This window comes from Schistocerca cancellata, chromosome 3 (assembly GCF_023864275.1).
Source record: "Schistocerca cancellata isolate TAMUIC-IGC-003103 chromosome 3, iqSchCanc2.1, whole genome shotgun sequence".
NCBI classification, from domain to species: domain Eukaryota; kingdom Metazoa; phylum Arthropoda; class Insecta; order Orthoptera; family Acrididae; genus Schistocerca; species Schistocerca cancellata.
In genome coordinates this window covers 1,361,779-1,376,767 of record NC_064628.1, presented here as the reverse complement: position 1 = coordinate 1,376,767, position 14,989 = coordinate 1,361,779, and the positions used below count along the sequence as shown (strand labels likewise).

The following is a 14,989-nucleotide window of genomic DNA, read 5'->3' as shown; positions in this document are numbered from 1 at the left end:
AAACCTAGAGACTGAGTAAAAACGTTAATATGGCTGATGCAGTCGTTTGAGATTTGTGTTAATCGATTGTCTCACATGAAGTTAAATAACTCAGACATGGAGAGAGAGTGAAAGTACTGATATAGTTGACACGGCCACAGAGACTAGTTTAATTTGGTTGTTTCACTTGATTGAAAAAAAAACGATTCAACAAAAAGCAGTCGACTGGATACTCCGTTGTTAAAACCATTCAGCTGTCCTCTCACTACGAGGAGGATGAAAGATTATTACTATTATAAGACAGACCTATCATGTCACATTCTCCAGTGAGAGTGTGCATTATAGAAAGTATATTGTAGAGTGAAGTAGGTGTTGTATTATAAATTCATGTTACATTTTTACAAGTGGTTGCACTATGTTGTCTAAATAATTCATTATGGCATGGTATGAATTATTTAACAAATGCTTTACAACTGTCATCTGAAAATTTTGAAGGTTCATTGTGGCTCTTGTCCTATTGTGATGGACAGAGCTGTTGGCGTGATAGTTTCTAAAATTTTCCTCAATACTCTTTAGAACATGCTATTTAATGAATATGTGGCGACAAATGAAAATCTTCCAGGACTCGAACTTGGGTTTACTGCTTATCACCGTGTCTGTATTCTGTTTGCTAGTATCTTCGAGTGAATTGACCACTCCAGCTTACGGCCAATCTAAAAGATTTTATGCTCGTAGCGTAATCTATGTGTACATGTCGTTTTAAAGTGTTATATTTCCTTTTTAAGTTGAAATTAGTGATGTTTTTTTTTTCGTGTTCATTTCTAGTTTATTACTTACTCATCAATTAGAATTTCGTTGAGGTTTAGCACACAGTATGAAAGACAGGACTCTCAAGTTGTATTGTACTGTAGGAATTGAAGATAGCTAAATTAGACATACCTATGAGTAGTAGCGTTGGTGACATGTTCTGTAATCCTTGTGTTAACGTATATCCATAATGCCTTTCACCAGCCAACGATAAATTCGAGTCTCTCTGAGACATACCGACCACATCCCTTGGGGAGTTATGCTGGAATGGGTGGAAGTTATTTCAAGATCATTCCTGGCACATATGAATCACTCTGAAGTATATCAGGATATGCTGAATGATACTGATTATGTTCAAAGAAGACGATGACCTACAGGAATTACCACTCGTTTATTCTGAAAATGTGATCGAACTTCACATGCAGCTGTAGCAAGTCAGATAATCTCTATGTTGGGTTCTTCATCACTTTATAGATATGGATCCCTTGTTGAAGACGTTTTTCCTAGTCTCAGAATGAAGAAGATCGTCATTAGAGTAGCTTATCTCATCACACAGCTGCTTGTGACTGAGCTTAGTAAAGGGTGGCTATCAAGCAAAACACTCGTCAAAACGCTCTTCACACGGATCGATGGACAACATTCTAGCAGGGAAACATAGGTCCTGTTTCAGAATGCCAATGTGATATTTCATAAGAGGTTCGGAGCGATCGTGTTCAGCAATCAGGAGAACACACGCAACGCAGTAGTTAGTGATTCATACGCTATCGGAACCTCGCAGACAGTTTAAGATAGTCAGATGTTTCGTCTGTCGTACCGATCGACAGATTGACAGAACCGATCGAGAAACGGTCACCCAAGACAGTGGAATAGAGGTGACGGAACTGGAGAGATCAGTGTCTGCACCTCTCAAGGCCAATAAAAAATAGAGTACTCGATATAGCGGCGCGTGCCATTGCTGCTGGAAACCTTATCGCTAAACGCCCCAGTGTGAATTGACGTGTGGAACAATGGGGTCAGACACTCACTGGGTTGGACGCCACCTGCCGAAGTGTGTTTAATCTGGCGGGACGGTGAACCAGTAAGTGGAGATTGAATCCCAGTCTTCTTGAACCCGGCGGAACATTCTTCCAGGGCAGTTTTCACCCATCAGACACAACTACTACACTTGTTGCCTAGGCACGCCACGTTGACATCACACAAATTACACTTGAAATCAAATGGACTATGTAATGTGACTGTGTTTCGATCACACTGCTATCTATACGGTAAATATTTCTTTTACAATATAATTAAAGGGTTTTAAACCGTTGCAATTTTGCGAAATAGTTATAAAATGTTAGTATTTTATGTTCCATGCTGAAAACTGGGACTGGAGTGACACCTTTCGCGAAAACCAGCGATCGCTGGAAGATATTATTTTCGACCATTATTATCGTAGTTGTAAAAAGAAAGACATGAAAAAATGTATGAATCAAACTTTTACAATGTTCACTTCCCATTTGCATTTCGTTGTATAAGCTTATTTGTCGTATGAACCAACATGGAACACAAAAGCTAAACGTTGTGCCTGAGTTTATGATACTGAAAATCTGAAAAATAATATTTTATCTTGGAAACGTGAAGAAGTTAAATGATACGAATAAAATATTTCTGCAAATTTCTAGTTTTTATCTTTGAGGAAAAAAAACCGAAAGAAGTTAAATAAAGGCGTTTTTATAAATTATGAGATACATAAAACCAAAGAGCATAAGCTAGGACTAGTCAACTGCATACTACAGGAAAACCTCCAACATAAAATACCTGACGAAGATTCAAATATTGTAAATTTTATTTAGAGAAGGGAAACGTCGTATATCAGTGCACACTAAATCAGAGACTACAAATTATCAATTTACGTTGAACAACATCTCTGGGATTGATTATAAAGCACATCACTGGTCTACGCTTTAGTATCGAAAAGAAACCACTACTCTGAGGCTTTCTTCTTACCTTTTTCGCACAAACTGCGAAACTATTCTTTTCTTCTTACCTTTTCCGCACAAACTGAGAAGCTATCTAAATTCTAATAACAAATATTCTCGGAAAGCACCCGCTTACAAATAGATATTATACATACTGTGTATATGTCTACGTAACCAAATATATCTGCGAGAAACATGATGTTCGCAGTTCGCCAGCATAGGGTCACCCAAAACCAGGCGTATCATGGTAACTATCAAGTATCCCATCCTAGGAAAGAAACTGGTCCAGATGGCATTCATAACCCAGCTTATTCACACAACATTAGAATATTTTACAGACATGAAGACTGCTATCCTCAAACACCACAATTTCCTTGTAAGTTGGAATGTGGCCAAGCTCCTGATGTTCAGGAAGGCAGGGAAAGACAACTCCCTCCCACAAAATTACAGAATCATCACCCTATTGGACTCTTTCAGCAGTGCTGTTGAGTAAAAACTGAACGGCACTATAATTCCACACGGGTACATACATGTCACTCACTCATGCGTCACTGACAAAAGCTTCAAGAGAATAGGGGCGAACAGTCAGCACTATATGATAAATAGGCGGGAACACCTCAGGGAAGCGTGCTGGAATCCTACGAGCGAAGCCTCCATAGCCCCGTGATGGTAGACATCCACCCCAATGACATAGCTGATGGTGGTGGTGGTAAGTTCCTAAGGGACCAAACGTCTGACGTCATCAGTCCCTAGACTTACACACTACTTAATCTAAGTTAAAATTACATACGCTGATGGCGACACGCACACCCACGCCCGAGGGAGGACTCGAACCTCCGACGGGAGGAGCCGCGTGAACCATGGCAAGGCGCCCAAGACCGTGCGGCTAACCCGCGCGGCACACAGCTATCCTGGCACAATACTGGGAATCATCAAACACTGTCTCAGCCTACAGACAGCATTGAAAACTGTCGGCTCTTGGTTGGAGAAATGGTGAGTTTAGTAAGTGGAAGTTAATTCTACACTACTGGCCATTAAAATTGCTTCACCAGGAAGAAATGCAGATGACAAACTGGTATTCATTGGACAAATATATCACACTAGAACTGACATGTGATTACATTTTCACGCAATTTGGGTGCATAGATCCTGAGAAACCAGACCCAGAACAACTACCTCTGGCCGTAATAACGGCCTTGATACGCCTGGGCATTGACAAACAGAGCTTGGGTGGCGGGTGCAGATACAGCTGCCCATGCAGCTTCAACACGATACCACAGTTCATCAAGAGTAGGGACTGGCGTATTGTGGCGAGCCAGTTGCTGGGCCACCATTGACCAGACTTTTTCAATTGGAGAGAGATCTGGAGAACGTGCTGGCCAGGGCAGCAGTCGAACTTTTTCGGTATTCAGAAAGGCCCGTACAGGACCTGCAACATGCGGTCGTGCATTATCCTGCTGAAATGTAGGGTTTCGCAGGGATCGAATGAAGGGTAGAGCCACAGGTCGTAACACATCTGCCGGCCGCGGTGGTCTAGCGGTTCTAGGCGCGCAGTCCGGAACCGCGCGACTGCTACGGTCGGCGGTTCGAATCGTGCCTCGGGCATGGATGTGTGTGATGTCCTTAGGTTAGTTAGGTTTAAGCAGTTCTAAGTTCTAGGGGACTGATGACCACAGATGTTAAGTCCCATAGTGCTCAGAGCCATTTGAACCAAGTTTTGAACCGTAACACATCTGAAATGTAACGTCTACTGTTGAAGGTGCCGTCAGTGCGAATAAGAGGTTAGCGAGACGTGTAACCAATGGCACCGCATACCATCGCGTCGAGTGATACGCCAGTATGGCGATGACGAATACACGCTTCCAATGTGCGTTCACCGCGATGTCGCCAAACATGGATGGGACCATCATGATGCTGTAAACAGAACCTGGATTCATCTGAAAAAGTGACGTTTTGCCATTCGTGCACCCAGGTACGTCGTTGAGTACCCCATCGCAGGCGCTCCTGTCTGTGATGCAGCGTCAAGGGTAGCCGTATCCATGGTCTCCGAGGTGATAGTCCCTACTGCTGCAAACGTCGTCGAACTGTTCGTGCAGATGGTTGTTGTCTTGCGAACGTCCCCATCTGTTGACTCAGGGATCGAGGCGTGGCTGCACGATCCGTTACAGCCATGCCCATAAGATGCCTGTCATCTCGACTGCTAGTGATACGAGGCCGTTGGGATCCAGCACGGCGTTCCGTATTACCCTCCTGAACCCACCGATTCCATATTGTGCTAACAGTCATTGGACGCGACCAACGTGAGCAGCGATGTCGCGATACGATAAACCGCAAACGCGATACGCTACAATCCGACGTTTATCAAAGTCGGAATCGTGATGGTACGCATTTCTCCTCATTACACGAGGCATCACAACAACGTTTCATCAGGCAACGCCGGTCAACTGCTGTTTGTGTATGAGAAATCGGTTGGAAACTTCCCTCATGTCAGAATGTTGTAGGTGTCGCAACTGGCGCCAACCTTGTGTGAATGCTCTGAAAAGCTAATCATTTGCATTTATCCTGTCGGTTAAATTTCGCGTTTGTAGCAAGTCATCTTCGTGGTGTAGCAAATTTTAATGGCCAGTAGTGTATTTACAAGCAGTGCCCCCCTTCCCCACCCCTCACACACACACACACACACACACACACACACACACACACACACATTTACAAGCACAAGCAGTGTAGAGACATCACATTACACAAACATTTTTCTGTGAGAATTAGCTGCCTCGGGTTTTTAGTTGTACTGTGGGCAAACTGAAACCAGAGCTTAAGTCAGTCTTTTCTAAAACTACCCAATGCTCATCTGACAAAGTACACTGAACAGGAGCCTGGCTAGTACATGTATGTAACTCTCATTATATGGCTGATGACGTACGTGGCAGCTGTTTGGGAATACCCAACGCCAACACATCTTTGGCCCCTGCAGATTATGCAGAGAAAAGTTTTATTAATTGCGAGCAATATCCCATTACACACACGCACCAACGGACACTCTATTCTACAACAATACGACACAGTCGGATACGCTGTGTATCGCGGTAAGTGCTTCACATCACAGCTTTCTACACGCTTGACTCGCAAAAATAATCTCCTGTCGTACTTCTGCCCGTAGACAAGACTCGCCGACTAAAGAAAAGCTGTGTATTTTCGTCGTCCGTTGTCCATTCCGTTCAGAATATAATATGTTAATATTTATTGTATCTTTACGCATCACCATGCATCTTTTATTTTGCGTGTCTTACCTGAAGAAGAAGAATAACGCAAAACAACAGAGGGTAGCAATCGAGACGAAGTAGTTCCAATTGGGCACTGCCCATGACACGAGACCAGCAAGCATCATTCCAACGGCCTCACTAAAGCACTCGTAGCGGTTGACTGCAGTGCGGTGCTTGACATCAGTCAGCTCCAAACCTGAAACACGAGGAAGCATCGTCAAATTCTTTCAATCTTAGGTATCAAATAACACAGACGTCACTTTAAAGATGTTTCGGAGACGACTCAGTAGTTCACTTGCGGGATAGACACAATAGCAGTATGAGTGGTTTCACAATAACTAACTTTTAAAGAAAGCCTAAAGCCGTAAACGAGAAGCGCTTACTAAGCCAAGGGCATTTGTTCATCGCCGTTGGCAGTACAAATGTTATTCACATTGAAACTGTTACTGTGTTTGCAGCCAGTTGCCATCAGTTTTCATGAATTTTGGTTTATTTCTTGACATATAGCACTGCTCACATCTGTGATATACTGCGAAGTCAACAGGTTCATACTGGTCATTTACATGATTGGCTTTTATATTAGACGTAATCTGTATTTAAAGTTACAAGGAGAGGCCAAGACGTTCGTATCGTGGATTTACTTCAAAGTTTGCACACTTTTAGTAGTCCATTAGGACAGCATAATGTGTAAATAGTAAGGCGTACTACTTGGGCAATTTCGAGAAAACGGCGAGAGATGTTTTACCCGACAGTGATGTAGCAGTGCGTTGCGACTCTGACCATGATATAATTGTGCTCATGTGATTAGTGTTCGAGCTCCGTCATCGGTTAATCACTGGACCGAACGCCGCTTACTTTTTTAATTTATGTTTTTCAAAACAGTAGTCATACTATTTCGTACATATTACATTTGAAAGGTAATGTGATGAAAAGACAAGTGTATTTGCATGGACTTTTACTGAATTTCCAATGTTATTTGGGTATTTGCTAATATATGTTGTCGCAACAAGTACTGTATTTATAATTATCTAGAACTAAACGACCGCACACATAATGGTTTCACGAAAAGATGCCTGCAATCGGGTAAGGCACCGAAACTGCTTTCCATCTGGAAGCTTTGATCTGCAGACACAGGTTTCAAGGACAAGGGAAAGGCCTGGAAAGCCCGAGTCAGATAACGTCAAATACAAATGTGAATAACTTTACTCGCTAATACAATGAGTTTCAATAAGCCAGAATATGAGGGTAATGTACGATTAACCGTCGAATGTGCTTTATACAGAATTTTCAGGATGATATTTTTCACACATACACGGAAAACATGAATATAGACAGGCAAGAAATGACATCTGTCACCTTTATTTCAAGGCGTCAGTGCCACGATCCTTCATAAACCTGGGAAAACACGGACAATCACCAGGAAGGAGAGAAAGACCTGTTTCTACACCAAGATCCCAGAAAAAGGGACCAGTTTGTAAAGCGGCAGCTGAAGTGAGATTTCAGCAACGGAATCATTGGCCGAAACGTTTGGACATAAAAAATGCAAACGGATGTCCTTATGAAATGTGCAAAAGGAAAACTAAGTATGTTTATATTGCATGTAAGGAACCTCTGTGCCCAAATTGCATTCAGTTTCCAAGAAAAAAAGAAATAATTAACAGATGAGGACTCAAGAGTTCTCACGTGCATAGTCTTCACTCCAGTGGACATCTCTGTATTTTGTTTGTAAATAGCAACTTTGAGTAAAACTTCGTATTTTGTGGTAGTAGACATTTTTGTTTACTATATAAACCTCATTTCAAAAAATTTTTCTCACTTGTTAATAATTTATGCGTGACAGGAATGAAATAAGTATTTTATGTTTCCTTCTTAGGTTTTTATTCTTTTATTCATTGATTTTGTAGAAACTAAATCCATGCATGTTAACACGGATTTAGGTGATGAAAAACTATTTTTGGGTATTTTATAGGCGTGAGGCCCCAGAAACAGCTGCTTTTTGAAGCAGTTATACCTAAGATAGAAATGCTTCTTAAACCTGTTATGGAAATCTCTAAAGCAATTCAACGCCATTTGTTGCTGTTTGAATAGATGTTACAGTACATTATCTGCTAAGTATAAAAGTGTGTAGAAAAATTTCAAATATATTTTAAAATTTTTTATGAGTTTCTGGCTCGACAACTTTGTAGAAGGCTCTTTCATATAGTATTTTCCAATATATGCTGCCAGAAGAAATGCATCACTATCAACATCATTTAATTGACAAGTGAAGTGACGGGTAGTTGACCATTGTAGGAGTGTATGACAATATGATATGATAACAAATTCAGACCAAATGAAACACACATAACACAGTAAACGGTGCATATACATTTCCATCGATACATAGTGTATCCCCTCTGGCGGCAATGCAAGCGTGTGTTCTCGCACGCAAACGATCATAAGGGTGCCGAATAGCATCCAGCGATAGATTGCTGCAGGCATTTTGCGCCTTCTGTTGTAGTTCGGCAATAGTTCTTGTAGATCCTGGAGAATGATTAAGTTACAACACGTTCCTTACAAGATCAACTGGCGATACATCTGGTGATTTTGCTAGCCAGAGAAGTTGTTTTACACCACTAGAAGTGTGTTGCGCCACAGCCACCGCATCTGACCGTGCATTGTCCTGTTGGAAGGGGACATCAGCTTTCTGTCGTAGAAATGGCAGTAGCCCAAGGATAATAGCCTGCCCGATGTAGCGGGCGCTGGTTACTTCACCCTTCAGAAACACCAAGTGTGATGGCGAGTTGTAACTCACGTCCCCCACACCATGAAGCCTGGGATGGGACCTGTGTGATGTGGGAGAATGCACTCTGGAGTAGGCAGCTCACTGGGTCTACGGCACACTTCATCACTCACACGCAGACAGAACCCATTCTCATCACTGAAGACAACAGAGTGCCAATCATTTCGGCAGTCAACTCTTCCAGGACACAAGAGTGGCCAGAGACACGTGTGAACTTAATCCTGCTGCAAGCAGACGGCTGCTAATGAGGCCTCATGATACAGCAGGTGCAACGTGTGCCACAATTTCGGCCCTGCATGATGTTCCGGGGTCCGCCGCTGCTCGCAAAATGCGTCGATCTTGACGCGTGTCTGCTCTGTACAAATGTACAAAACCCGGTATACAGGTGTGGGAATGTTGCAGAGACCACTGTTGAAAGCAGCGACAGCCCATCGGTATATTGTGCCTAACATGTGCAGCAGTCCGCCAAGACATGCATCCAGCTCCCCACATCCCCACAATGGCACCCCATTCAATAGGCTGAAGCCGTTCAAGTGGAGTACGTTCTCGTGAGTGGGGCGTGGTTGTGCCATATGAAGAATGTTGCAAACAGTACTCACCTCGAAACTCAGCACAGTTACTGCCTACAGAGCCAAGGCTGCGGACGCACATATAGGCCTCTTGAGCCCTATCTTATCGACGAAGACCGTGGCAAATGACTCATTAATACTACAAGCCGTTAGTACGCACATATTATACCACGGTGCCGCTAAACATAGTCCTTGAGAGTGTTACATTTCTTCTCAGGCATTTGAAATGCTTTTCCCAGGTTCTGGAATGAGCAAACTGCCGTAACGTTTCTAAAGATTTTCTGATACTGCCGAGATTACTGTAACAGCTACGTCAGTTTTTTTAACACTCACCGACAGACAAGACCGATTCTACCATGGGCCCAGCCGCAGCTGACACGAGGGATGCTGCCAGGATGAAGAGGGGCAGCACGTGTGGAGAGAGGACCACCAGCAGCCTGCTGACCACGTGTGCTGACAGGCACAGCAGCTGCTGGGGGCGGCGGCCGTACCTGTCGTCAGCAAGAGTCAGCTCAGCCTGCGTGTCGAGGTGCTGGGCAGTCCAGCTAGCTGATAAAGTCCCATGATCATGTGCAGGTTCAAAATGGCTCTGAGCACTATGTGACTTAACGTCCGAGGTCATCAGTCGCCTAGAACTTAGAACTAATTAAACCTAACTAACTGAAGGACATCACACACATCCATGCCCGAGGCAGGATTCGAACCTGCGACCGTAGCAGTCGCGCGGTTCCGGACTGTAGCGCCTAGAACCGCTCGGCCACAGCGGCCGGCGCGCAGCTTTTCCATTTGCTGGAATGTGCTTTCCCATGTGCTCCACGACTTTCGACTGTATGATGGCTGTAGCTGTTCATATCTTGCCTTCTAGATGCAGCAGAGTTATAAGTGTGCATGTAAACTCTCATGAAGAAATGAAAAACAGGAAGGTCTTCCAACGAGCTTCAGAGCAATGAAGCTAAAGGTTCTGTCTTTTCCCTTCTTTTTATTTTTGGAAAAGTACAAAAACACTGGAGGCAAACATCATGGACAAGGCCGGTGTAGCGTGTGTCAACCAGCTTCACAGCTACTACCCAGTCGCGAGAAACACAATGAAGTGGCGAAAAAACTTTTCTTTCCCGTTTGCCTAACGTCTACTGTGAATGCTTTTATTTTGTACGCGGATGTCGCCAACCAGAAGACACCTCTAGTGTAATTTGTAAAAGGAAGTTAGTATGGAGTTGTTAGTTGTGGGAGCAGACATTCGATCATTGGAACCAACAGCACCCTCTAGCCTGGATAGAAATTTTGGTCGTCTTCCAGAACAACAAAGGAAACACCACGTGCTACTGTGATGGTCGCTTTGGCAAAAGAAAGAAAGAGACTGGGAAGCGGATAAGGAAAGAAACCGGATAATTGTACAAAGACTGCAGTGTCGGACTTCGAGTACAACAACGTGTGTAAATTATAAGTATATATGAATTACAAGTCATCATTTTTTGTCATTGAATATGAAATGAATTTGCACTTGTGAAGTTAATTTTTTTGTTTTTATTTATGAGATAATATAAAACTTTATCTTTGTTAGTCTGTTCCATTTACTCCCTACCCCTCCTCGACAATTACGGTCAGCAGCTCACGGTCTTCTGCTTCGCGATGCTGACTCTCGACCATGGGGCCCTGGGACGATTCCTGGCCGGGTCGGGGATTTTCTCCACTAGGGACTGGGTGCGCGTGGATTGTCCTCATAATTATTTCATCATCAGTGATGCACAAGTCGCGGAAGTTGCGTCAAACACAAAAAAGTACATGAACTCTGGCGGCCGAACTTCTCAGGATGGGATTTCCGGCCAACAGTGTTACACGCACATTTCATTTCATTTCAAAGAAAATATGCAGAACACAGAATGAAGCTTACAGTTGTAGTTGGACTGGTGGGCCAAAGCGTTAAGACCAGCTGTTGAATATTATCATGATCACCCTTTCGAACGCATACATAAGCAATTCTGCATGGCATGAATTTGCCCAATTGTATACTAAAAATTTTCCACTGAACTGATGTTAATTTCGTGGCGAAGATATCAAAATGAATTCACAATCATGCTCGTGAAACCACTGCAGTATGATATTGGCCTTGTAACATGGACAGTTATCCTGGTGGAAGATGTCATTGCCGTCCGGGAACACAATAAGCGTGAAGGGATATAGGTGGTCCACAGCACTAAACATGCAATCCACATCTGTCACGATACCTTCGACAGTGCCACAGGTCCCACGAAAACCCATATCAGTGTCCACTGTAGCATAGTACTACCTCCACCAGCCTGCATACATGGAACGGTATGTTGAGGATGTTGGTGGAGTAACTTGGGAACACATAGAGGTCACCTGCTACAGAGAATCCATGTTCAGCAATGTACGCTACATGGTATCCTCCAAAACCTCGTGCCTGCACCACCATTACGCTCTGTCTTCAGATCTGCCACAGATCGCTGCCCATTCTGCTTTATGGACAAATCTCCCACATTCTATTCTGCTTTATGGGCAAGATTGCAACATCCGTGTTCTGTGACAAGATATGGAAATTCGAAACCTTGTCACCTACTCCTGGTTCTACAGTCATTCATCCATTTTCCGTAGATAGAACAGCAGCATGTGAACAGCTGACCTGCTACACTGTTTCCAAGATGCTCGTTCCCAGGTGTAGAGTCATAACAGAATGCACTTTGTTGAGTCAGGTATATCAGTGGCTTTCCCTAATTGCGCCCCACTTACACTGAGGTGGGCAACGGCCTTGCCGCAGTGGAAACACCGGTTCCCGTCAGATCACCGAAGTTAAGCGCTGTCGGACGTGGCCGGCACTTGGATGGGTGACCGTCCGCGCCGCCATTCGCTGTTGCCATTTTTCGGGGTGCACTCAGCCTCGTGATGCCAATTGAGGAGCTACTCGACCGAATAGTAGCGGCTCCGGTCAAAGAAAACCATCATAACGACCGGGAGAGCGGTGTGCTGACCACACGCCCCTCCTCTCCGCATCCTCATCTGAGGATGATACGGCGGTCGGATGGTCCCGATGGGCCACTTGTGGCCTGAAGACGGAGTGCTTTTACACTGAGGTGACAAGTGTCGTGGGATACCTCCTAATATCATGTCAGGCATGCTTTTCCCCAGTGGAGCGCAGCAACTCGGCGTGGTATTGACTCAAAAAGTCGTTGGAAATCAACTGTAGAAATACTGAACTATGCTGGCACTATATATATATATCCATAACTGCGAAAGTGTTGCCGGTGCAGCATTTTGTGCACAAACTGACCTCACGATTATGTCCCATAAAGGTTCCACGGGGTTCATGTCCGGCGATCTGGGTGGAGAACTCGTCCGAATTGTCTGGAATGTTCTTCAAACCAATCGAGAACAACTGTAGCCCAGTAACATGGCGTATTGTCATCCATAAGAATTCCATCGTTGTTCCGGAACGTGAAATACGTGAAAGGCTGCAAATAGTCTCCAAGAAGCCGAACAAAACCGTTTCCAGTCAATGACCGGTTCAGTTGGATCAGAGGACACAGTCCATTCCATGTAAACACAACTCATAAAAATATGAAGCCACCACCATCTTGGAAAGTGCACTGTTTACAAATTGGGTGCGTGGCTTCGTTGGGTCTGCTCACACTCGACCCTAACATCACCATTTACCACCTGAAAACAGCACTCATCTCACCAGGCCAAGGTTTCCCAGTCGCCTACGGTCCAACCGATAATGTGACCACCCCATGAGAGACGCTGAAGGCGATGTCGTGATGCTAACAAAGGCACTCGCGTCAGTCGTCTGCTGTCTTGATCCATTAACGCCAAATTTCGCCGCACTGTCTCGACGGTTGCGCTCGTCGTACGTCCCACATTGATTTCTGCGATTATTTCACACAGTGGTGCATGTCTGTTAGCACTGACAACTCTACGGAAACACCACTGCTCTCGGTCGTTAAATGAAGGCCGTCGGCCGCTGCGTTGTCCTTGGTGAGAGGTAGTGCCTGAAATTTGGTGTTCTCGGAATACTTTTGGCGCTGTGGTTCTCTGTATATTCAATTCTCAACCACTATTCCGCGTTCAAAGTCTGTTAATTCCCATTGCCTTAATCACTTTGGAAACCTTTACATGAATCACCAGAGTACAAATGATAGCTCCTCCAATGTACTGACTTTTTATACCTTGTGTAAGCGATACTACTCCCATCTCTATACGTGCATATTGCTATATCGTGACTTTTGTCACCTCAGCGTAATGCTATTACTTATTGACAAAAGACGAAGAAGAACAAGAAGCAGAGAAACATCCCATCACGAGTTGAATCTGCAGTGACGAGCCAGAACATTACTGCCACCACCCACCACGAGATTGTGGCAGTTCCGGCGCTTGAAGCTATAAGGACAGCACATAGGGACTTCAGAAAACAAGACTGGCACACAGTCAGAAGAGAGTGTTAAGTTCCGTGTTTCCTGCAGACACAGTTGTGCTGCGTGCGACTGAAGTGAAGTGACTCCAAAGTTCCAACTACTTGGAGCAGCACGAATCTCATGCGCAAAACGCCTAAACTGCATACAGATTGCGACAGGGCGGTAAATGAGAAAGGGCGGTTGCAGAGTTCTCACGAGTGTGCACATACAAATATTGGTTGAAAACGTTATTGCAAATTGTGGCTCTCAGGTAAGTCTCAGGGAATGCTTTCCATACTTGGTGCATTGGTACACTGTTATAGTTTATGAATTAATTATTCACTCAGACTTGAGTACAGTTTATGCTAGGGAACAAAAATTAGGCGATTATTATAGCAAAATCAGTTTTTCAAGACACAGTTCAGTTACTATTTATTGGCATTGTCCTTTTCTTTCACACAATGAAATTAGCACTGGTGATACGGTTTACAGTTTCACTTTAATAATAATTTGACTCCGAGCCCCCAGTAGTAATAATGTAGGCTGCTATAAATGAATAAGTTGCAAACAATGAAAACTATTGCAAGTTAAGTGTATAACTTAACTAGTTTAAAATATGTGTGATGCCACCCAAAATATTATATAGTGGCGTTCTTTACGTTATGAATTTTCTATTGAATTTTATAAACAATTTCGCCTCAAACTTTGTTTATTGCTCTTTACGGGCCTAATTATTTATGAATCTTAACATGTGCCTACGGCACTCGATCCGCTATGACGAGATGTTTTACTGAGCGCTCGCTCATCTCTGTAAGTTGTTATTTACTACTTTTATTAATTTTTTCAGTATTCGTGATATTAAACAATTTTCAATTTACTATAACTTTTGCGTCACGTGACTTCAAATGAAGATCGATCTTTCAGGAGGTGCATGTTGCTGACCGCAATCCACTGCCGCATCGCTCTTCGCCGTAAGTTACATAGCGTTCGCGTTATGCGTGAAAAACCAAACAATGCCCCAAGCTGCGGGCCACGTGGCCGGCCGGAGGCGGAGGCCACCCCACCGACCGTGTCGCGCGCTCGCTCTCCACAAAGCAATCCTTGCACACTAGAAATATTCATCTAGAAACGGGGGTTTGTACCGTCACAAGATTCATCACAATATTCTGGAGTATATGGGCCACAAGCAATGTCGCGTCCGCGCGCAGAGAAATGTCGCTAA

General features: G+C 43.9%; 1 protein-coding gene and 1 pseudogene across 1 annotated transcript in view; one reads left to right on the top strand and one right to left on the bottom strand.

Annotated features, from left to right (window-relative positions):
• LOC126176754 (solute carrier family 22 member 7-like) overlaps positions 1 to 14,989 on the bottom strand; it is a 557,899-nt gene that overhangs the window by 97,161 nt on the left and 445,749 nt on the right. The window lies entirely within an intron of this gene.
• Positions 12,119 to 12,236, top strand: LOC126177492 (5S ribosomal RNA; annotated as a pseudogene).